Raw genomic sequence first — 24,133 nt, 5'->3', positions numbered from 1 at the left:
GAGCATACTTAACTACAGTAGGATAGGACTCAGTCTCCTTCTTGTTTCATGTGCATATGTGTCCCATAAGAACTAGAGCAGTTTATATGTTTCACCAGAGGTGGGTATCTAGACGACATAGATGCCCAGCCTGACCCCAGTAGTGGGGTTACTTACTGAGTATTTTATACTCATTTTTTCTCATGTTGTTATTTCAGATAAGGGTAGAGATACACTGGCGATGGACAAGCGGAATTCGTGATCGAGCCACTGGGACTAGTTTTTACGCTTCCGCATCATGAAATTTAGAGTTATTTTCATGTTTCTCTTAACTTTTAGTTTGATATTTACAACTTATTTTTAAGAATGTTTTTTCAGACTTATTTACTATCCTTTATGATTTCTGGGTAACCCTACTATTGTTTTAATATTTGAATTTAATGAAAGTCTTTTGAACTTACCGTATTTCATTAGCATTTATTTCGTCATAACAGAGTATCGTTTTGAGTTCCATGCATGCAAGTATTTAGTAACGGCCTAACTTAAGTCCTAGGAGGTCGGGTCGTTACATAGAATATTGTTACTTTCTTTATTTCAAGAACTAAAAGAATTAATTATCTGGTTTGCAACATATAATAACAATTCATCGTATCACTTTTAAGACTTCCATTTTTAATCTTAAAATCTCTAGTGGTATGGTGTATGTTGATAGTTCTTGTAAGTTTTTAATTCAAATTGAAAGTTTATTTAGAAAATTTTAATTTGAAGACATTTCAAAAGGTTAAACTAAAATTTATTGTAAGCACTTTATTCTTGAATTCCATAATCGTGTTTGTGAGAATGAGACTAATTTAAAGTTCTATATTCTAACATTTATCTTTTGTTTTTTTTTTTTCAATTTATTAGGTTGAAAAAAGAAGAGTACGTGCTCAAGTTGAGATTGCTAAAGTATGAAATGAGTGGGAACAATTTCTTTAAGAAATACTTTTATGTAGAAAAAGATGTATAATAGTTTTAGTTGGCTCAATAGGTTTAGTGCTTTTTTAAGTTATTTTATTCTTATATTTCATTTATGTATATAATTTGATTGGATTTTAGTTATTAAAGTAGAACTTGTTTGAAGATTTCATGTAATTGATATAATTTGGATGAACTATCAGTATATAACACAACTGATGTCAACTATAGTTTGTAGTGATAGACTACGAGTATTTTTTATGGTTTATTAGTGTAGACTATAGTTAGTCTTATCAATAATCACCATGGTTAATGTAAGTATTAGTATACTATAGACTACAATTAACGTCAGCCATGGTCTACGACCATATAGACCATGAGCGTGACATTAGATATAATGTATAATATAGACCATGGCTAGCGTTAACCATGATTTATACTATAGGCTATACTGATATATACACCATGGTCACAAACCCATAGTCCAATCTAAAAAAACATGATTACATATCTATATCAAATTTTGTAGTAGTAAAAGAAACAAATTGTCTAAGTGAGCTTCGCTCTTAGCTCAACGGTAATTGGTATGACCATCCTCACTAGAGGTTAGAGGTTTAATCCCCCACCTTTGTAATTATTGTGAAATGATGTGGAAGTTTAATGGGAAAAGTTTGAATGAGGTTAAAAATATTATAGGTTCTTTTTTGTGGTTTTTTTTCAAATTCAATTTCTTTGGAGGCTGCCATCGAAATCTCAAAATTTTGATTGGGATTTCAAGATTTCGATGGAAATTTCCACTATGGTTAGGATATGTCTAATTCAAGTGTGTTCCTTATGTGATTTCTTAAACAATTTTTGAAATCTACCAATGCAATTTTCTACCTTGGTACTTTTGAAATCTTAAGAACTAAATAGTGTAACCTTTGATGTCATAATTATACAATAAAACCCTAATATTGTATAAAACAATAAATAGCAAGATGTTTTAATTAGATAATTCTCACAACAACATTAGTTAGAATAACATATCTTGATCCATGATAATCGTCTTCTAGGAAATTATGTTTTTCTCTCGTGGCTTTCCTTTATATAGACACCTCCCATGAGCGGGTTGAAGATTTTTGAAAACCGTGCAGAAGTGTGATCGGATCCTAAAATCATTTATTTTATAGAAACAAAGAAATCAAGGGGATAAGAACTTCATGCATTAAAAAAAATTACAGCATGTTTTGAGAAAATTAAAAGGAAATTAGGATTTAGAAAATACTAACCCTTGAAGTCACAAATTCTTCTCAAATTCCTCTGTGGTCATGAACCTCCTTGGATCACGAACTCCCAATGGATAGCACTGGAAAAATTCAATTGCTTGGACACGACCACCAAATTTCCTAGGTATTCTCTTTTGGGTGAGAATCCACAGGAGTTGTGGGCTCTATGATATATTTTGTAGAGAGGGGGAAGATTTTTAGAGAGGAAAGTTGCAGAGGGATATTAATTGAGGAAGAAATTTTCTCTTTTTTTCTTCTCTACGTTAGCCTTAAGGTGGAAAGAGAGAAAAAAAAAATCCCTAGTTCCTCAATTTGAGAGAATAAAGAAGGAGGGGGTTACTTAAAAACTCCCACCTTTTAATTAATTTAAAATTTTAAATTAAAAAATAATTTTTAAATTTAAATCAATTTAATAAATCAACATATACATATATAATATAGTTATTATATATATATATATATTAAACTATATGTTATATCTAATATTAGTTTATATTATATCATATATCATATAACTTATAATTTAATATTCTCTCAATTAACATATAGTATGTAATTTGAATCAATTCATTATAAATTTAACCAATATTATTTATATGGATCATATTCATATAATTAATATTTGAATTATATTCAAATAATTATTTCCTCTCAAATAAAACTTTATATTATAATATATCAAATATAATTAATTCCTTCAATTAATTTGAACAATTTAAATTAATCTAAAATTAATTCGATTCTCAATAATCCTAGTTGAGCTACTAAGGGGACCTTATGGACCTATAGATTGAAGCTCCAATGATATTTGGTTAATTAATTAAACTCTTTAATTATATTAAGCAACTTCCATTAATTGCCGGTCACTCCACTAAGGATTGATAGCTGAACTCTTCGCACTACATATATATTTATATGTCTATTGGATATAACCAATCAATGGTGATTGACCCTTCACAAATTACTCGTAAGTACAACTAGGACAAAGTTACCGTTTTGCCCCTATAGTTACATCTGACTTATTATGTATTACTGATCCCTCTAATGAACAATAAATCATAGTCCAACTATGACCAAATCCCTCTCGGGCTAGGAGAGAGTGTGACGCCACATTGTTCAAGCTCCAAAATCAGTCCTTAAGGGAGTAATTTCTCTACTTACTTTAACTATAGAGAACATACATGTTTAAGTTACAAAAGACAACCTTGGATCTTAGTTTATTGGTTTTGTAGGTTAAGCTACTAAACGTCAAATAAAATGCCTATATTATATTAAATAAATAAATTATTTATACATTACAATTGAAAACTACAGAACCCACGAGATTTAGGGAATCAATCGAAACAAGCTTGCACTTGTTCTAAAACTAATGGGGTGTACATAATAAAAGTCAAAGTATTAAAAAAGTACACAAAAACAAGAAACTAGGGCACACAATACGCGCCCAGTATAAGTCTCCCACTTGCCTAGACTAAATGTGGCATGTCCTATATACCCATACTCTATAAGTGATTCTCAAAAACCTTAGCCGTGAGTGTTGGGGTTGATGCCCTAAACTCTCGTTGGGTTCTGTAGTTTGTAAACACCTGTATTGAACAAACACTTGTGATGTAATAATATATAATAGTTTCTTCACTATTGTCTATGAAACATGAGATGTTTTAATTGCTTTACCACAAACCAATAAACTAAGATCCATGGTTGTCATTGTAACTTAAGCATGTATGTGGAGACATAAAGGTGGATTATGCCTTAAGTGATAACCAAAATGGTCTATAGTATATGGATGTAGGAGGGAAACCTTACCTTGGTGATACTACGGATGCAGCCCGCTTTGTAGATAGTTACAAGTGTTGTGACATGCTACAGATGGTTTAATCCTGATCATTCATATGGAGACATGCGAGCGGGGGTGTCCTATACAAAGGAGTTTGTATAAGACCGGACCACAAAGTGTTTAGTCTTGTTATATAACGCCGTTCATGACAAAGACTTCACTTCACTAGGATGACCATAAGTAACATGACCTTAATCCTGAGTAAGTTGGGAACTCCTGCCTTTAAGGGCAGTCCTTTGATTTGCATGGGTGCGAGTAGCCAGATCGCTGACTCAAACCTACCACTTTGAGGATTCGTCTGATTGGGGAGCTGGGAACTCAGCTACACAAGATGCAATTCACTCCTTCCCTGAAGTAGGGGTAAGTAGATAGATTGCTCCCTTAAGGGCTGATTCCGGGGCTTGAACGATGTGATGCCACACACCTTCTCATGGCTCGAAAGGTGTCCACTCATATTTGGACTATGATGTATTGTTCATTAGAGGAATTAGTGGTACTTAAGAAGTTAGATGTAACTACAGAGGCAAAATGGTAAATTGGCCTAGCTGTACTTACGAGCATCTGTGAAGGGTTATCGTACTGTTGACTGGTTATATCCGATGGACACATAAATATATCTGTAATGTGAAAAGTTCAGCTGTCGGTTTTTAGTGGAGTGTCTGACAGTTAACGGATAGTGGATCTCGTGGCTAAAGTGTTTAGTAAGCTATTCACGTACCATTGGAGCTTTAAGCTACAGGTCCATAAGGTCCCCTTGGTAACTCAATGGATTCAAGTTGAGAATCAGTTTTTGGGTCAATTTGAAGTGTTCAAATTGACAAGATGGAGTTTGATTATATATGATATGATTAAACTGGTTCAATTATATATGATATAGTTGACATAATGTATGAGATACATTAGTTGGAGGAAAAAGATATAAATATGATTTATATCAAATAAAGGAGAAAAGGACTATGGTTTATATATTGCATATGATGTGATATTAAAACTATAGGTTATAAATATAATATGATAAGTTAGTTATTATATTTATTTATAATTAAAACAATTATGAGATAATTGTTGGTGGTTTCTCCTTAACCGTGCGTGAAAGTGGGAGGTTTCATTCAATTTTTCATAACTGAAGAATAGAATGAAAAAAGTTTTCATTTTTGTAAAGAATCATTGCATCGCTTCATTCATGTACACTGCCTATCATTTAGCTCACGAGAGCCTACACAACAGCTTTAAGTTTTCAAAACGACCGTTTACACGCGCCATTGTCTAAACGATTGCATAGCTTTTACTAAACGATCACATAGCTTTTACTAAACGACCGCGTGGTGAGCGAGTTTCATTAAACGATCGTGTAAACGATCACACCTGATTTACTAAACGATCGTGTACCTTTACTAAATGATCAAGCACCACAGTCTATACGATAGACACAAACCTCTCCCACTTGCTTGGTCATTGAATACGATGGTTGTTTCCTCATTCCCTCTACCAAATCCAACAAAGCCCACACTTCCTGGATTCTCACTCCGAGAATACCAAGGTCATTAAGTGGTGGTGTTTGAGAGGCTGATTTTTCGTGGAGAGGATTGTTCGTGTTCTAAGCGACAATGAGAGATTTGGGTAGACGATTGGCTTGGCGTTCTAAGCGACAACAAGAGGTGTTGATCCAAGAATCCACGAGAGCAAGAGAGATAGAAGAAGAGTTCTTCAAAAGGTATGTCACTCGTTCTTTTGTATTTAATTTATCAAAGCATGCCGTAATTTGTTCTAAATTGTATAACTAGTTTATATATTTGTGAATGTTTGTAATTCTGTCACAATGAATTTGAAACGATCTTGCTTCTGCTCATAGGTTCTCTTTGATAAGGGTTCTTTCAATTGGTATTAGAGCCAGGTTCTGATATTTCAAATCCATTGTTATATAGAATAGCATTTACATTCTCGGTGGATAAAACATGTCTACATTCTATTTAAATGTTAAATACATTTGTGGATGTGGATTAATGGAGTTTCTGGGATGGTTGCCTCTGGTTGTTGGATTCTTTTACATTCAAAGTTAATTGTAAGGGCCCCTGTGTTTTTGCTTATATTAACTTGCTATCGAGTCTATAATTCAAAGTGTTTGAGTTAGTGTAAGTCGTTCGTGATGAAGCTTTAAGGCAAGGAGTTGCGTTTTACTTCGAGGAAGAAAATGACCAAGCATTGGTCAGATCGTGTAAACGATGGGGTAATCGATCGTTGAGTATGGGATACTCGGCAGCAAGAGGACACACGCACACTAAACGATCGTGTAGCTCAGCAAGCTTCATCACTTAGTCACTGACTACATGATCGTGTAGTAAAAGTTACTTAAGTGCCTGCTCTATGATCGTCTAGGCGATCGTGCTACACAGTAACGTAGTCATCTAAACGATCGTTTAGACTTGCGTGTTTTAATTTAGTGCGCTAAACAATCGAGTGCCTTATGCTTCATCGCATTTAAATGGTACTCGATCGTAGCTAAGCGATCGTGGATACTCGACCAATTTACTAAACGATCAGGAGGCTTCACCCTGGTGGTTCAAGACTCGGTTCGCCTATGACCGGTTTGCTCGATGGATGTGTGTAATAGATTATTTAATTTATTTTTTTTAAGGCTAATCATCCCGGTCCATTAGTTTTTGGTGAATGTACATAAGATGTATGTTTTATTATATGTCATATGATAATGCCATATAGTTGAAATCCCACCTTAGGTTATGCATTGGTCATGCATCATCTCTATATTGTAAGTGTTATGATATAGTAGTTTGTATGACTTAAATTACAAAAAAGCATGCTCATGCATCATATAATATAAGAGTTATATTTATGCATGCATTAAGCATAGACATGCATCATCTTTATATTATAAGTGTTATAGTATAAGAGTGTATGGAAACATGTTTGCTTAGTTCATTACAAAGTATATAAAAGTTATATATAGTAATGAATGGACATTGCATGAAACATGACAGATAGGTTAAATTTATAAGAGTTATAAATACCTAATTATGCGTGACAATGTGAATGGGTTTTAGTTGTTTCTTTTATAAGTGTTATATGGGAAATTAAAACTAAAATCAATAAGAAAGACATGCATGTGAACTTAGGCTTGAATCATGGTTTTAAAAGAGTTTTAAAACTTGGTGGAGATAGACCTAAGATCACAGTTCTAATGAGATTAGCAATCTAAGGTTTAATCTTTTAATCAGTTTAATAGGATTAAATTGACCAATAAAAGATTAAATATGTAGCAAATCTATCTATAAGGGACCCTTTGTCTAAGGCGGGTTTTGTCTAGGTTGGGGTACTTAAGCTAACGGAAACGGAACACCTTTACCTGGGAACCTACCTGGAAAGGTGAATTAGATAGATTTGATGCATACATGCAAATTTGAGGATAGTTCACTAAAGAGTTTAATGGGACTTGACTTGAACTTGTTTAATTTCAAAGACAAGAGTTGTGCCCTTATTCTAAATCTTTTTTTTATTCATATTAAAAATAAAAATCTAACCTAAAAATAAAAAAAAAGGGAAAGAAGAATAAAAATAAAAATCTAAATCTAATATAATAAAATTAAAAAAAAGAAAAAAGAAAATTTTAAAACCTGGCTACCTCCAGGAAGCTTAAATTTTTAACTTCAGTTGCTTGATGTGACCTATCCCCTATCAAGGTATAAAGAAATTCTCGTATTTCTATGGTCCTTTCTTGGATGAGTCGATATGGCCAGGTAAAGCCATAAGGGTTCCCATCTTTTGAAAATAACCAGACAGGTCGAATTTTGTATTTTTAATTTTTTAAAAAGAAATAAAATAAAAGACTCTGGGACGGACTCAACTGAAAACAAAAACTCTGACTCAACTGACTCGTGAGGTGAAGGCGAGCAAAATCTAAAAATAAGATCAGGACGAGGCTTGGAAGCCTTTGTCTCTTTTACCTGGGATTTTTCCAAAGTAAGCCCATAGTCATACTTAATCTCACAAACTTGTTCTTGGTGTGGCAAAAGACAAGCATCGTCATCAGAATCGGTCCACAGATATTCCATCACAAGATCGGCCTCAGTGCCACAGACGTTGGATGGCTGTAAATGATTTACTGCACACTTAGAAAAATCATTAGTATATTCACACTTTAAATAATTCAACGCCTTACCCTGATCATAATTTTGGGGGACAAGCTGCTCTGCGGAATTAATGATGCTCGTATCTAGGCTGCTCACCTTGGCATCCTCAGAAGATGATTCCCAAGACTCCTCTAATTTCCTAACTGATTCAGCGATCCGAGCGATTTGGTTGCTCAAACTTCGAATCTTAGCTTTAACCTCACGTTCGAAATAGAGGTCATCTTGCTGGAAAATGATGGGTTCTTGATAATAGTAGGGACATTCTTACACAATCTCACCAGAGCGATTAGAAAGTTCCCTAACTATATCCTCTAAAGAAATACCTGTGTGGGTAGACTGATATGACATTGACAACGACATTTGGCTAGGCCACTCCCAAGGAGGATAATATTCGCACTCAGGACCATGCGAATTCTAAATCTTTGGTGTTTCCCGTTGTTCCACGTATCTCGCTTGAAGTGCATAAATGTTTAAATTTTCTGCCATTGAAAAAAAAAAACAAGTAAACATGAAAAGGGAAAATATTCTTTTGGTTTTTAAAGTTTAATAGTCAATTCTAACTAAATGATATTAATTGGCTTGCTTCCTCGGCAACGGCGCCATTTTTGTTTGGACTAGAGAATCGATGTCGTTAATTTGACTCCACCCCGAAACAAAAGAAAATTTATAAAATATCCTAACTACTCCTATTACTACTAAAACGTAGCAACAGTGGTAAGTGCGGGATTGAACCATAGAGAAGCGAAGAATTAATTTCTTTTAGGTTAGAATTGACCATGAAAAAACAGTAAAAATAGGGTTTTGATTTGTGGTTTTGACATTGAAAATATGCAAGCAAAAGTAAAGTGCAATGGATATATGAAACGGTAATGGATTCGTTTAGTCATCGGATCAAGTAGCCATTCAATGTAAATTAAATCATTGTTTTCAGATAACATATCATATATTTGAATTATTCATGCATAGCTACTCAACCGATGCGAATTAACTAATCTCTATAAGCCAAAAAATCAATTAATCCAAAACGATCAAGCATCCTAATTCGTAGTTGAGGCTGGAAAGCCGTGCCCTAACTAACCTACATGCTTCTAGATGCAATTGGACCCTCAGTGGCTATAAAGAACTCGAAACACATGCATTAAGATTCAGGATTCAACTATGTTGATTAATAGTCAGGAAAACCGTGTTCAAATAATCAATTTGTTCCTTAAATCTTGATTAAATGCACGATGCAGAGATTCATGGACAATATAAAAAAACCTAAGCATGCTTATCTAATCTGTGCTACAAGGGAAAATTTAAAGCATGGACGATACAAGGATGCGTGCAAAATTGAATTTAACTAGTAAAGACATGCATTCATGATAGGGGCGTCAATCCACACATAAAAACATGCTAAATTAAATGAGATTTAAGAAAAACATAGTTCTAGATTCAGGCATAAAGATTGAATTGGAAACTCATCAAAATATAAAGAATGCTTAATCTAAGAACTAACTGAAAGGTTACCTCATTGATTCATAAAAAACCAATGTGATACAATCCAATACAAATTGATAATTCAAAAATAAAATAAATCTAACCTAAAGATACTAAAAATTGAAGAGAATAGAAGAAGAAGGAAGCCTGACTTCGGCCTCCATGCATTCAGCTCCAAGAGTTGACGTAAGCCCCCCAAAATTCAGCCTCTTTTACCTAAAGCTAAGGAAAGGTATAAATAAGGATCCATCGCAGTGTTGCAACACTTTGAATGGCATTGCAATGCTGGGTTGTGCGTGTGCTCAGGCTCGTCCGTTAAGTACCGTAGTGTTGCAACGTTGTTGGAGAGCATTGCAACACTGCCGCTTCTGTCAGATACTAGCTACTCGATGCTCGAAAACTCGATCTTGATCCTCGGACACTCGATAGCATTTTCTTGATTACTCGATGGCCTTCTACTTGATAGTACTCGATGGTGCTTCATAGTTGGTGAAACTCGATGGCATTTTGGTCTTTTCAACTCCTTCGAAGCCCGAATGTTCAAATTAACTCCAAATTGCTTCAAATTAACCCCGTTCTTTACCAAATGATTAATTTTACCTCTTGGTTGCTCGATACCTAAAAAATAGAGAAATAAACACAACAAATCCACTAACGAGTCCGAATTAAGCTAAGAATGTTAGCTCTTTTTGAGAGCTAACATCGAGCATCGAGTAGCGAGTATCTGGCAGTGGACACAACGTTGCAACACTATACTTGAAGAAACTCTTATACAAGAGTACCTCTGAGCGGAAGCGGATCGTTCCAAACTCATTGTGACAGAATTACCACATATACAATCTAATAGACGAGATATGCATTATACAGAAATTACTGGCATGCTTTGAAACTTAAACAATAAAGAGAAGAGATACGTATCAGTTGAAGAACACTTCTCCACAGAAAATCTCGTTCTCTCCAAGGGACTGCTCTTCTCGCTCTCGTTGGAACATCCAAGCAATCATTCACCAAATCACCCCGTCGTCTACCCACGAACGGCCTCCACACGAACACAACAATAGGGATGACATCACCACTTAGAACCTTCGATATTCTCAAAGTGAGAATCCAAGAGGTGTGGGCTCTGTTGGATTTGGTAGAGGGAAGGAGGAAAGAAAGATCGTATACCACAACTAAGCAAGTGGAGAATATTGGCTCTATCGCATAGACAATGCTTGATCGTTTAGAAGAAGGTACATGATTGTATAGTAAATAGGCTACGATCATATAGGCGATCGTTTAGCTAACGCTCGGACGCGTGATCGTTTAAGAAAGAGCTAGATGATCGTTTAGCAAATCCTATGCGATCGTTTAGAAAGAGGCGTGCATGTATACGATCGTGTAGAAACTTTCAGCTATCGTGTAGGCTTTCGGTTTGCTATGCAATAGTATACACTCCGTGAGCAAATTATTCTGATCTTTTGCAAAATGAAAACAATTTTCATTTTATTCTTTAGTTACGAAAACTGAATTTAACCTCCCATTATCACACGATTACAGAGAAAACACCGGCATAATTATCCCATAATTGTCCAATAAAAAATAATAAATATAATCATATTATATTAATTAACCTATAGTTTAATATCACATATAAACCATAGTGTTTTCTCCTCCACTAGATATAAATCATATTTATATCAATTTTTCTCCAATTAATGTATCTCATACATAAAGTCAATCATATCATATAATCAAACTCGCTCTTGTCAATTTGAACATTTCAAACTGACCCAAAAACTGATTCTCAACTTGAATCCATTGAGCTACCAAGGGGACCTTATGAACCTATGGCTCGAAGCTTCAATGGTACGTGAATAGCTGACTAAACTCTTTAGCCACGAGATCCACCATTTGTTTACTGCTAGGCATTCCACTAAAGACCGACCGCTGAACTTTTCTTACTACAAATATATTTCTGTGTCCATCGGATCCTCATCCGTAGCGTTACCAGGATAAGATTTCCCTCCTATATCCATATACTATAAACCATTTTGGTTATCACTTAAGACATAATCCACTTGTATGTTTTCACATACATGCTTAAGTTAAAAACGACAACTAAGGATTTTAGTTTATTGGTTTGTGGTAAAGTAAATAAAACATCCAATATTCATAAATAATAAGTGAAGAAAATATCATATATTATACATCACTAGTATTTATTCAAAATTGTGTTTACAAACTACAGAACACGAGAGTTTAGTGCATCATCGCCAATAATCTCCCACTTGTTCTAAAGCGAGTGGGGTGTACATACAACTAGTAAAAACAATAAACTAGGGCACTAAGGCCAGTACATAAATATCTCCCACTTGCCCTAGTCCAACTGCGGGCAGTCCCATAGACCAATACTCTGAAGGTGACTCTCAAACACTGTAGTCCTAAGAGCCTTTGTACACAGGTCAACAACATTGTGCTCTGAAGCGATCTTCGTGACTATCACATCCCCTCGATGCACTATCTCGCGGACCAGATGATATTTTTACTCTATGTGTTTGTCGCGCCTATGACTCCTGGGCTCCTTAGAGTTTGCCGCAGCACCACTATTGTCACAATAGAGAATGATGGGCCTAGACATGTCTGGAACCACTTCCTGATCTGTCAGGAACTTCTTGAGCCTAAAGTGGACTCCCGAGAATCCTTATCATTCTACTACTCCTCTGTTAAGAGTAAAAACAGACCCTAAAGTGGACTCCCGAGAGTCCTTATCATTCTGAAAGTCAGAATCCATGTATCTAGTAAGGATCAAATCCCTAGTTCCATAAACGAGCATGTAGTCTCTCGTTCTCTGAAGATACTTAAGGATTTTCTTAACTGCGATCTAGTGACCCTAGCCTAGGTTAGACTGATACGTACTGACTCTTCCTATAGCATAGCAGATGTCTGGCCTAGTACAGAGCATCGCATACATCAAATTGCCAACGGCAGATGCATATGAGACCCGTCTCATCTCCTCAATCTCTTGAGGCGTCTTAGGACACATATCCTTGGACAAGTAACTCCATGCCTAAACGACAGTAGGCCTCTTTTAAAGTCCTACATCGAGTACTTGAGCAACATCTTGTCAATGTATGATGCTTGAGACAGCGATCTAGCACTTTATTCTTACGATCTCGAAAGATCTGTATACCCAGAACAAATTGAGCCTTTCCCAAATATTTCATTTTGAATTGGGTCGCTAGCCAGTTCTTAACTGCAATCAGTAGACCTACATCATTCCCAATGAGTAGAATATCGTCTACATACAACACTAAGAAAACTAATGAGCTGTTGACGATCTTCTTGTAGACACAAGGCTCATCAACGTTTTGATCAAAGCCGTATGATTTGATCGCAATATCAAATCGAATATTCCAAGATTGAGATGCTTGTTTCAACCCATAAATGAACCGATTCAATTTGTAAACTTTTTGCTCTTGACCTTGGGCAATGAATCGCTCGGGCTACACCATATAAATGGTCTCCTCAAGATTGCCATTCAGAAAGGCCCTCTTGACATCCATTTGCCAAATCTCATAATCATAATAAGCGGCAATGGACAGGAGGATGTGGATCGACTTCAACATGGCAACAGGCGAAAAATTCTCTTCATAGTCGACTCTCTCCACCTGGGTATAACCCTTTGCTAGTCGAGCCTTGAAGGTTTTCACCTTCCCATCGGCACCCCATTTCCTCTTGTAGATCCATTTACAACCTATAGATGTGACCCCATCAAACTAATCTACAAGATCCCATACTGAGTTGAAGTACATCGACTCCATCTTGAGATCCATGGATTTGACCCATTCATCCCGGTCAACATCCTCCATTGCCTTTTGATAAGACAAGGATCCTCAACGTCGCCATCGGCTACCATAGCCAGAATTTTCGTGAAACCCAGATAGCGAACGAGTGGGTTCGCAACCCTCTCACTGCAACAAGGTTCCTTCAACTCTTAAGGTGGAACCGACCTACCAGATGAACTATCATCAACAACTCTTGCTGATGAAGCAAGCCCTTCAACAACTCTTATTGAAGTTTCAGTAGTTTCGTTGGAAAGCTCACGTAACACGACTTTACTACATGGACTGTGCTCCCTAATATGATCCTCCTTCAGGAAGGTAGTGTTCATAGAAACAAACACTCTATTTTCCGATGGATCATAAAAATAACCCCCTCGTGTACCTTTGGGGTAGCCTATAAAGAGGCATAACCTTGACCATGGTTCCAATTTCTTTGGATTAGCCTTAAACACATGTATTGGGCAACCCCATATGCGGAAGTGACGTAAACTAGCTTTATACCTATTCCACAACTCCAGAGGTGTTCTCGCAACACTCTTGGAAGGAACAGAGTTGAGTATATATACTTTAGTTTCCACTGAAAAACCTCAAAACAAGTCCGTAAGGAAATGTAACTCATCATCGAACGAACCATGTCGAACAAGGTTCTTTTTCTCCTCTCCGCTACACTATCCTGCTGAGGTGTACCCGACGCTGTGAGTTGGGAAACAATTCCTTGTTCTATCAAATAGTCCTAGAACCCTGAATCCAAAAACTCTCCACCTCGATTTGATCGAAGTGTCTTAATCCGTTTATCCAATGCATTTTCAACTTCAGCCTTGAACTCTCTAAAGTTTTCAAAGGATTTAGACTTCCATTACATCAAATAAACATACTCATACCTAGAGTAATCATCAGTAAAACTAATAAAGTACTCATAGCCGCCCCTGACTCGCACATTCATAGGAACACAAAGATTAGAATGTACTAACTCTAGAGGCTCTTTGGCTCGATAACCTTTTCTAGTAAAAGGTCTTTCAATCATCTTACCCTCAAGGCAAGATTCACACACCGGTAAAGAATTTTCCTCTAACTCACTTAGAAGGCCATTCTTCACCAACCTCTCAATCCTATTGAGATTGATGTGCTCTAATCGAAGGTGCCAAAGTTGGGTATTTTCTTTTGGAGAAACACGTTGATGTTTATTTTGAGTTACATCAGTTTTAACCATCTCTATGTTATGGAGGGAACTTAATACTAACGAACTTAGCACATACAAGTTATTTTCCAGTTTTGTTGTACAAATTTCAACTCCATCTTTATGAATAAATACTTTATTCATATTAAACTCAAAAGTATATTTACATTGTAACAAACACTTTACTCAGGAACTATAAATACATCTTGTAAAATAAGAAATTTATTTTGTAAAGTCATCTATACTCCTCCCATTGCCATAGTTGAGACGACGTGTCTGGTGTCTACTCGCATCGTCATCTCACCAGCCTCCAGTTTCCGCTAGGATCTAATCCCCTGAAAATAAAAATAAACATGATTAGTGGCGCCCGAATCAATAATCTAGGCAGAATCATCATTCTCCACTAAACAAGTTTCTAACACCAGTAAATCATTTTACCTTTGTTCGCCTTGGCTGCCTTCTTTTCCTTCAACCAGCAAGGACAATTCCTCTTCCAGTGTCCATCTTGGTTGCAGTGGAAACACTTCCTTTTGTCAACCAATGTCGGATGCCTATTCTGCTGGGTGATAGGTGGTTGGTTAGTAGGCGCCTTCCCCTTCCCTTTACCACCTTCTTCTTCTTCAACTTTCCAGTATTAGAAGTAGAAGGTGCAGACTTCGTTCCTGAAGTCCAATCTTAATAGAACTGCTTTGAAGATGAGGCAACATTTGTCTCACCTTCTCGCTTCTCCTTACTTTTCAGCAAGGATTGATATGTCTGCAACTCTTGGAGGAGATTTGTAAGGGTATAGTCTACTTTGTTAAGAATCACATTGCTATTCAAGTGCAGGAAGCTTTCCGGTAACGAATGCAGGATTATGCTAACCTGACTGCCCTCATTGATCCTAGACCCATTCATCTCTGCCATATTGAAGTGGACCATCATGTTAAGCACATGTTCGTGAACAGAGGTGCCTTCCTCCATTTTAGAGTTAAAGATGTATTTCAGAGCCTCGTGCTTGAGCTGTCCAGATGGTTGTCCGAACATCCCCTACAAAGACTCCATGATCTCACACGCTGAGACCATGAGCTCATGCTTCTTAGCCAACACGTCACTAAGACTGGCCAAGATATAGGCTCAGACCTTCTCATTCGCCCATGTCCAATGCTCATACGCCTTCCGAACATTTCGAGCGGCATTAGAAGCTGGAATTGGAGGATGCTCCTCCGTAAAGGAAAACATAGGATCCTCGATGATTAGTATAGTCGTGATCATATGTTTTCGACTAGCGTAATTATCGCCAGTTAACTTATCGGCACTAAGCAAAGCAATTGTGGCTGTAACCATTTTAAAATCGTTGCTGAAAAACGAATAAACTTTTATAAGTTTTTTGCTAACCCACATTTTAACACCAATTAATTTTAGCAAAATAGTTACCAAGTACCCTAAGTGATAAAGACTTCTATTTCACAATGATGTCCAGGGAGGCAGGACAAACGTCACCGTTGGGGTGATCAGATGCCCCTTGGGATGAGACACTCTCAACCATTAGGTAGAACCAAATCTTGGAACTGCACCTAACATTCATCATTTTTTCGGTCTAGAATTGTTATTCTGCGTAAGTGTAACCCCTCGCTTTCGGCCCTAGAGTCCCGCCCTAATGTGCCAACCATAGGGAAAAAGCAGATTAGGACAAGAAACTAAGTAACCTTATCCTATATAGAAGATAAAATAAAGAAACGTGCAAAACTACCATCCTACAGGGGAACACTCCCAGGGTTCCTCGAGGTGATGCACAGACACTTTATTCAACCTAACGAGAGAGACCGTAGGATATGCTGTCGCATGTCCTGCTGCCACTTACTATGAACATTCTCTTCATCCACCTTGATATTGACCTACCCAAACACCATCCTTTAGGGGGACATTCCCAGGGTGCCATGAGGCCAATGAGAGATCTCACGGTGTGGACATTAAAGGGAGAAACACAAGAGGTTTAAATGAAGCATCAGATGCCCCAAGTACCTCCCACTGAATGTTCTACCTAGAGGTTCATGAACTTAGTGATTTTAGTCTAAGTAAGTTTAATATGCTAAAAAACAATGCTTGTCTTTGAAATTAAACAAGTTCAAGGAGTCACATTAAACTCTTGTATGGTCTGTCCTCAATCTTGAACGCATTCATCAAATTTATCTAATTCACCTTTCTAGGTAGGTTTCTAGGTAGGGGTGTTCCGTTTCTGTCATCTTAAATACCTTAGCCTAGACAGAACCCGCCTTAGACAAAAGGTCCCTTATAGATATATTTGCTACACTTTAACTTTTTATTAATCAATTTAATCCTATTAAACCGATTAAAAGATTAAAACCTAAGGTTGCTAATCATATTAGAACCGTGATCTTATATCTATCTCCACCAAGTTTTAAAACACTTTTAAAACCATGATTTAAACCTAAGTTCGCATGCACGTCTTTCTTATAGATTTTAGTTTTAATTTCGTTATGACCATTATAAATGAAACAACTAAAACCACATTGCCACACAACTAGGTATTTTTAACAATTATAAATTTAACCTATGTGTCATGCTTCATGCAATGTCCGGTCATTACTATTTATAACTTTTATATACAAGTAACGAACCAAGCACACATGCTCCATACACCCTTATATTATAACACTTATAAGATGCATGTCTATGCTTTATGCATGCATAAATATAACTTTTATATTATATGATGCATGAGCATACTCTTATGTAATTTAAATCACGCTTCTCTAAATCATAATACTTATAATAAAGACATGATGCATGACTAATGCATAACCTAAGGTGGGATTTCTTCTATATGGCATACCATATGACATATAAAATAAACATACATCCTATGTACATTCATAAAGATTAATGGACCGGGATGAACCACCTCAAAATTGGAAAGAAAAAACTCTATCTATTACATTTTCTATCGAGCAAACCGGTTCACAGGCGAACAGGGTCTTGAATCGCCCGGGCGAAGCTCCCCATTGTTTAGTAAACGTATATCATGATCGTTTAGCTACGATTGAGGTACCCGATCGTTTAGCGCACAAGACAAAAACACTCGAGTTCTAAACGATCGTTTAGACGACAACGAAGCTGCGAAGCCCGATCGTCTTGACGATCACTTAACAAGTGCTCAATAAACGATTTAATCCGCGATCGTATAGTCAGTAACTAAGCGATGAAGCTTGTTGAGCTACACGATCGTCTAGTTTTCGCACGTAAACCATCTCCCGAGTATCTGATACTCTACGATCGTCTACCCCATTGTTTACACGACCCGACCAACGCTTGGTCATCTTCATCCTCGAAGAATAGCAACCCTTGCCTTGAAGCTTTTTCACGTATGACTCACAAACTCAAACTCTTTGAAATTACATACTCGATAGTAGTTAATATGCCCAAAACACAGGGGCCTTACAATTAACTCCAAATGTAAAAGAATTTAAACAATTCAGAGGCTTCATCCCAGAAACTTCATTAATCCCACATCTACGAACTATTTAACGCTTAAACAGAGAGCATACATGCTTTTACCCACCGAAAAAATAAATGCAATTCTTTGCATTAATGAATTTGGAATATCAGAACCTGGCTCTGATAACAATTGAAGGAAGTTTTATACAAGAGTGCCTTTGAGTGGAAGCGGATCGTTCCAAACTCATTGTGATAGAATTACCATATATACAATCTAATAGACGAGATATACATTATACAACAAATTACCGACATGGTTTGAAACTTAAACAACAAAGAGAAGAGATACGTACTAGTTGAAGAACACTTCTCCACAGAAAATCTCGTTCTCTCTAAGGGACTGCTCCTCTCGCTCTCATTGGAACATCCAAGCAATTGTTCACCAAATCACCCCGTCGTCTACCCACGAACAGCCTCTACACGAACACAACAATGGGGATGGCACCACCACTTAGAACCCTCGATATTCTCGATGTGAGAATCCAAGAGGTGTGGGCTCTATTGGATTTGGTAGAGGGAAGGAGGAAAGGAAGATCGTATACCACAACCAAGAAAGTAGGAGAATATCGGGTCTATCGCATAGACAATGCTTGATCGTTTAGAAGAAGGTACATGATCGTATAGTAAATAGGCTGCGATCGTATAGCTAACGCTCGGGCGCGCGATCGTTTAGGAAAGAGCTAGATGATCGTTTAGCAAATCCTATGCGATCGTTTAGAAAGAGGCTTGCATGTATACAATCGTGTAGAAACTTTGAGCTATCGTGTAGGCTCTTGGTTTGCTACGCAATAGGCTGTATACACTCCGTGAGCGAATTATTCTGATCTCTTGCAAAATGAAAACGATTTTAATTTTATCCTTCAGTTACGAAAACTGAATCTAACCTCTCATTATCACACGGTTATGAAGAAAACGCCGACACAACTATGCCATAATTGTCCAATAAAAAATAAAAAATATAATCATATTATATTCATTAACCTATAGTTTAATATCACATATAAACCATAGTGTTTTCTCCTCCACTAGATATAAATCATATTTATATCTATTTTCCTCCAATTAATGTATCATACATAAAGTCAATCATATCATATATAATTAACTAGTTCAATCATATCATATATAATCGAACTCCCTCTTGTCAATTTGAACATTTCAAACTGACCCAAAAACTAATTCTCAACTTGAATTCATTGAGCTACCAAGGGAACCTTATGGACCTATGGCTCAAAGCTCCAATGGTACATGGATAGCTGACTAAACTCTTTAGCCACGAGATCCACCGTTCGTTAACTGTCAGACATTTCATTAAAGACCGACAGCTGAACTCTTTTTACCATAGATATATTTCTATGTCTATCGGACATAACCAATCAACAGTACGATAACTCTTCACAGATGCTCATAAGTACAGTTGGGCCAATTTACCGTTTTGCCCCTGTAGTAACATCTAACTTCTTAAGTATCACCGATCCCTCTAATGAAAAATACAAAATAGTCCGACTATGTGTGGACACCTCTCGAGCCATGAGAAGGTGTGTGGCGCCACATAGTTCAAGCCCTGGGATCTGCCCTTAAGGGAGCAATCTATCTACTTATCCCTGCTTCGGAGAATGAGTGAATTCCATCTTGTGTAGCTGAGTTCCCAGCTCCCAAATCAGACGAATCCCCAAAGTGGTAGGTTTACTCGCACCCATGGAAATCAAAGGACCACCCTTAAAGGCATGAGTTCCCAACTCACTCTGGATTGAGGTCATGTTACCTATGGTCATCCTAGTGAAGTGAAGTCTCTGTCATGAACGGGGTTATATAATAAGATGTTAACACTTCATGGTTCGGTCTTATACAAACTCTTTATATAGGACACCCCCACTCGCATGTCCCTACATAAATGATAAGGATTAAACCATCTGTAGCAAGTCACAACACTTGTAACTATTCTATAAAGTAGGCCACATCCGTTGCGTTACCAGGATAAGGTTTCCCTCCTATATCCATATACTACAGACCATTTTGTTTATCACTTAAGACATGATCCACTTGTATGTCTCCACATACATGCTTAAGTTACAAACGACAACCAGGGATTTTAGTTTATTGGTTATTGGTAAAGCAAATAAAACATTCAATGTTCATAGACAGTAAGTGAAGAAAATATCATATATTATACATCAAAAGCGTTTGTTTAAAACTGTGTTTACAAACTATAGAACACGAGAGTTTAGGGCATCATCCCCAACAATACCAATCGTCATGATTGATGATAGGAAATTGAAAGTCATTTTTACTCAACAACCAACTTCTCTTGGACGCGGTATACGATGCATGTTCCTAAGATATGCGTTAATAGTCATGCGTTGATGATCATGCGTTGGAATGAATATACGTTAATAAATGTATGCGATAACCATGCATCTTGCCACAAGTTTAACATAGACACAAGTTTCTCGGATAATCCAAGGTCGAACACAGGGACTTGTAGTTATATGTTTACGGTGATGTGCATGCGGCGGTTTGAATAAAAGAATGGAGGGGATGTTGCTATGTTAATCCTACTTCTACTCCTATCTATCAGACAACACAATGAGAAATATGCATGAAAGGTAGAGATGCGACAAACCTTGACATGAAATAAATGAATGGGAAAATGGATAAAATGCGGAGATGTTTTCATTGCAACCCTTAAGAGTGACCGCGAGGGCAACCCTAGTCAACGCAAGCCAATGCGCTCATGCTACAACCATACATGGCAAGTCATTTTCCAATGGAAATGCGGTGCTCCTAATTCTAGGACGCATGTGTTGAACGCAAAGTGTCCATAGAGCTTATTCCTAAGTCTCTACTCTTGTCCTATGCGATGATGCAAAATGCATGAATGCAAGGTGACCGCATTCAATCGTATCCTATTTCTAGGATGCATGAAATGTGTTAATAACAAATAGTGCTCATTCCTAAGTGCCTATCTCTTGTATTATCTGTTCTAATCTGACTCTCTCGAGCTTAGATTCTGTCCTTAGACTATCCTCCCGAGTATCCCTAATGGAAGGAAGGCTCTTGTTAGAATAAATTCTTTATATCTATATTGAATAGATAAACCCTAGGATCATTCATGTCAAATTGTCAAGAATAACATATCGGATTCCATTGCAAAATTGATGATAGCTTCAAGATGATGATAGATGACTATGGTCTTCCTCAACCAAAACTCCGAATGCCCTTAGTGGGATCTCTTTCTAGATGGGATTCAAGAAAGATTGAGTGCTTATTGTTTTGGTATATCGGGGACCATAGCTCTAAGGTCTCTTTATATACTAGTTCAATTAGGGTTCCCATTAAACCCTAATTAACTAGGAACAAGTTTCTACCCATTAAGTCCATACTCAATTAGGAATCTAGGGCCTTAATTAATTAGATCACATAATAGGTCCCAATCTAATAAAATGACCCAATATGATAAATTATTAATCTACATACATAGCCCATACTTTAATTAAACATATTATTATTTAAATATGTCTAACAATCTCCCACTTGGAGTATGTCTATGTACCTAATATAATTAAATCACATAAACTTTAAACGCGCATAAACAGGTTATTTCAATAATAGAATTCCCCTTTAGTTCAATTTGGTCCATCTCCTGTATTAGCATGGAATCAAGGCGGCTTTCGTCACTATCCTTGTAACTAAACCTTCCTTGATCACAAATTCTAATACATTCAATGACATAGATCAAGTATGGATGGATAGCATGGAAACTACATGCAAAGTGATCTGGATCATGCCTGTTTCCAACTGGTCCAAATTCCTTAATGAGATCATTCTAAAAAAAAAACTTTATGCTAAACTGCATGCATGATAAACAAGTTCAGATAATAAAACATAAACCATCAACTTTATTCTATATAGAAAATAAACAAAATAAGGTCAAAGAACATCCTCAATAACAAGCTCCCACTAAACCATGGAATCAGAAAAGTGACTAACACTCATGTGAGCAACATGCTCATGAAAAACTTTAGGTGGTAAACCTTTAGTCAATGGATCTGCCATCATAGAGTTTGTTCCTTTGTGTTCTATCGAAATTTGACCATTCTGAACTCTTTCTTTAACAACCAGAAACTTCACGTCTACATGCTTTGATTTCGTATTGCTTCTATTGTTGTTGGAATACATCACAATCGACTTATTGTCATAAAATAATTTTAGTGGTCTTTCTATGCCAACCACTATCCGCAGCCCAGTGACAAAATTTCGCAACCATATTCCATGATTGGATGCCTCATAACATGCTATAAACTCCGCAGCCATGGTAGAAGAAGCCATAAGTGTTTGTTTAACACTTTTCCAAGATACAGATCCTCCAGCCAACATGAAGATCTAGCCTGAAGTGGATCGCAAAGTGTCTTGACATCCATCATAATCAGAATCAGAATACCCAATGATCTCCAAAACTTCTGATCTCCGATAAGTGAGCATATAATCTTTTGTTCTCTGTAAATACCTCATAACCCGTTTGACTGCTTTCCAATGATCCATCCCCGGGTTACTCAAATATCTGCCTAACACTCCAACTATGAACGCAATATCTGGACGCGTACAAATTTGAGCATACATTAGATTTCCAATGGCTGATGCATAAGGAACCTTCTGCATCTCCTTAGTCTCGAGTGTGGTCTTGGGGCATTGACCTAAATGAAATTTATCACCTTTAACGGTCAGGGTATCTCCCGACACACAGTCTTTCATGCCAAATCTACTCAAGATCTTTTCAATGTAGTTCTTTTGTGACAATCTCAAAATACCTTGAGAACGATCTCGCAGTATTTCAATTCCTAATACAAAAGAAGCATCACCAAGATCCTTCATCTCAAAATTTCTTTTGAGAAATCTCTTCGTGTCATACAATAAACCTACATCATTACTAGCTATGAGTATGTCATCAACATATAATACCAGAAAGATTGATTTACTCCCACTGAACTTATGATATACACAATCTTCCACAATGTTCACATCAAAACTAAATGAGGTTATCACTTCATGGAATTTGTGATACCATTGACGAGAGGCTTGCTTAAGACCGTAGATGGATTTCTTTAATTTGCACACCATAGACTTTGAATTATCAGACACAAAGTTTTCTAGTTGTACCATATAAATCGTCTCATCAATGTTCCCATTGAGAAACACAATTTTTACATCCATCTGGTGTAGCTCTAAATCAAAGTGAGCTACCAGTGCCATGATTACCCTAAAAGAGTCTTTCGATGAATTCGGAGAGAAAGTCTCTTTGTAATCAATGCCTTCCTTTTGAGTAAAACCCTTTGCAACAAGACGAGCCTTATATCTTTCGATATTGCCATGTGAATCCCTTTTGGTTTTAAATATCCATTTACAACCTATGGGTTTCACTCCTGATGGCAATTCGACAAGTTCCCAAACGTCATTGTCTTTCATGGATTTTATTTCCTCGTCCATAGCACTTATCCACTTTTGAGAGTTAGAACTTTGTAAAGCTTGTTGGAAGTTGATTGGATCATCTTCCATTATGCCCACATCATCCTTATGTTCTTGAAGAAACACAATATAATCATATGGAATTGCACTTCTTCTCTCTCTAGTAGATCTTCTTAGTGGCACTTCTTGAGGTTGTTGAGTTTGAACTTCAGGTTCAACGGGGACTTCAATGTTGTCTTATTCTATAATTGGTTCACTAATGAAGTCATGAATTGGAGCCTGAACATCATTTATAATCACATGAGGAAAAGAAACCAATTCCTCTTCAAAGACAACTTTTCTTATGTTATCTTCCCCCCCAAACTCAACATCTTCAAGGAATCTAGCATTTCCTGCCTCAAACAATGATCTAGAAGTGGGATCATAAAACTTGAAACCCCGAGAGTGCTCAGAATACCCAACAAAATAGCATCTAATAGTTCTTGACTCCAATTTTCTTTCATTAG

At 36.8% G+C, this 24,133-nt stretch overlaps 1 protein-coding gene across 2 annotated transcripts in view; it reads right to left on the bottom strand.

Moving 5' to 3' along the window:
* Positions 1-24,133, bottom strand: part of LOC120083612 (probable ribose-5-phosphate isomerase 4, chloroplastic) — a 43,429-nt gene that overhangs the window by 5,634 nt on the left and 13,662 nt on the right. The window contains exons 10-11 of one of the 2 annotated variants that reach the window (XR_005483477.1): positions 8,283-8,665; positions 8,001-8,158 (exon numbers count right to left, since the gene is read on the bottom strand). The gene's annotated coding sequence lies outside the window, so the exon portion shown is untranslated. Of the gene's footprint in view, positions 1-8,000; positions 8,666-24,133 lie in introns of both variants that reach the window. The other variant, XR_005483476.1, reaches the window with a different exon arrangement.

Source organism: Benincasa hispida, chromosome 8, assembly GCF_009727055.1.
Source record: "Benincasa hispida cultivar B227 chromosome 8, ASM972705v1, whole genome shotgun sequence".
In the NCBI taxonomy this organism is placed as follows: domain Eukaryota; kingdom Viridiplantae; phylum Streptophyta; class Magnoliopsida; order Cucurbitales; family Cucurbitaceae; genus Benincasa; species Benincasa hispida.
The sequence above is the reverse complement of the archived record's forward strand: the minus strand, read 5'-3'. Positions and strand labels throughout refer to the sequence as shown.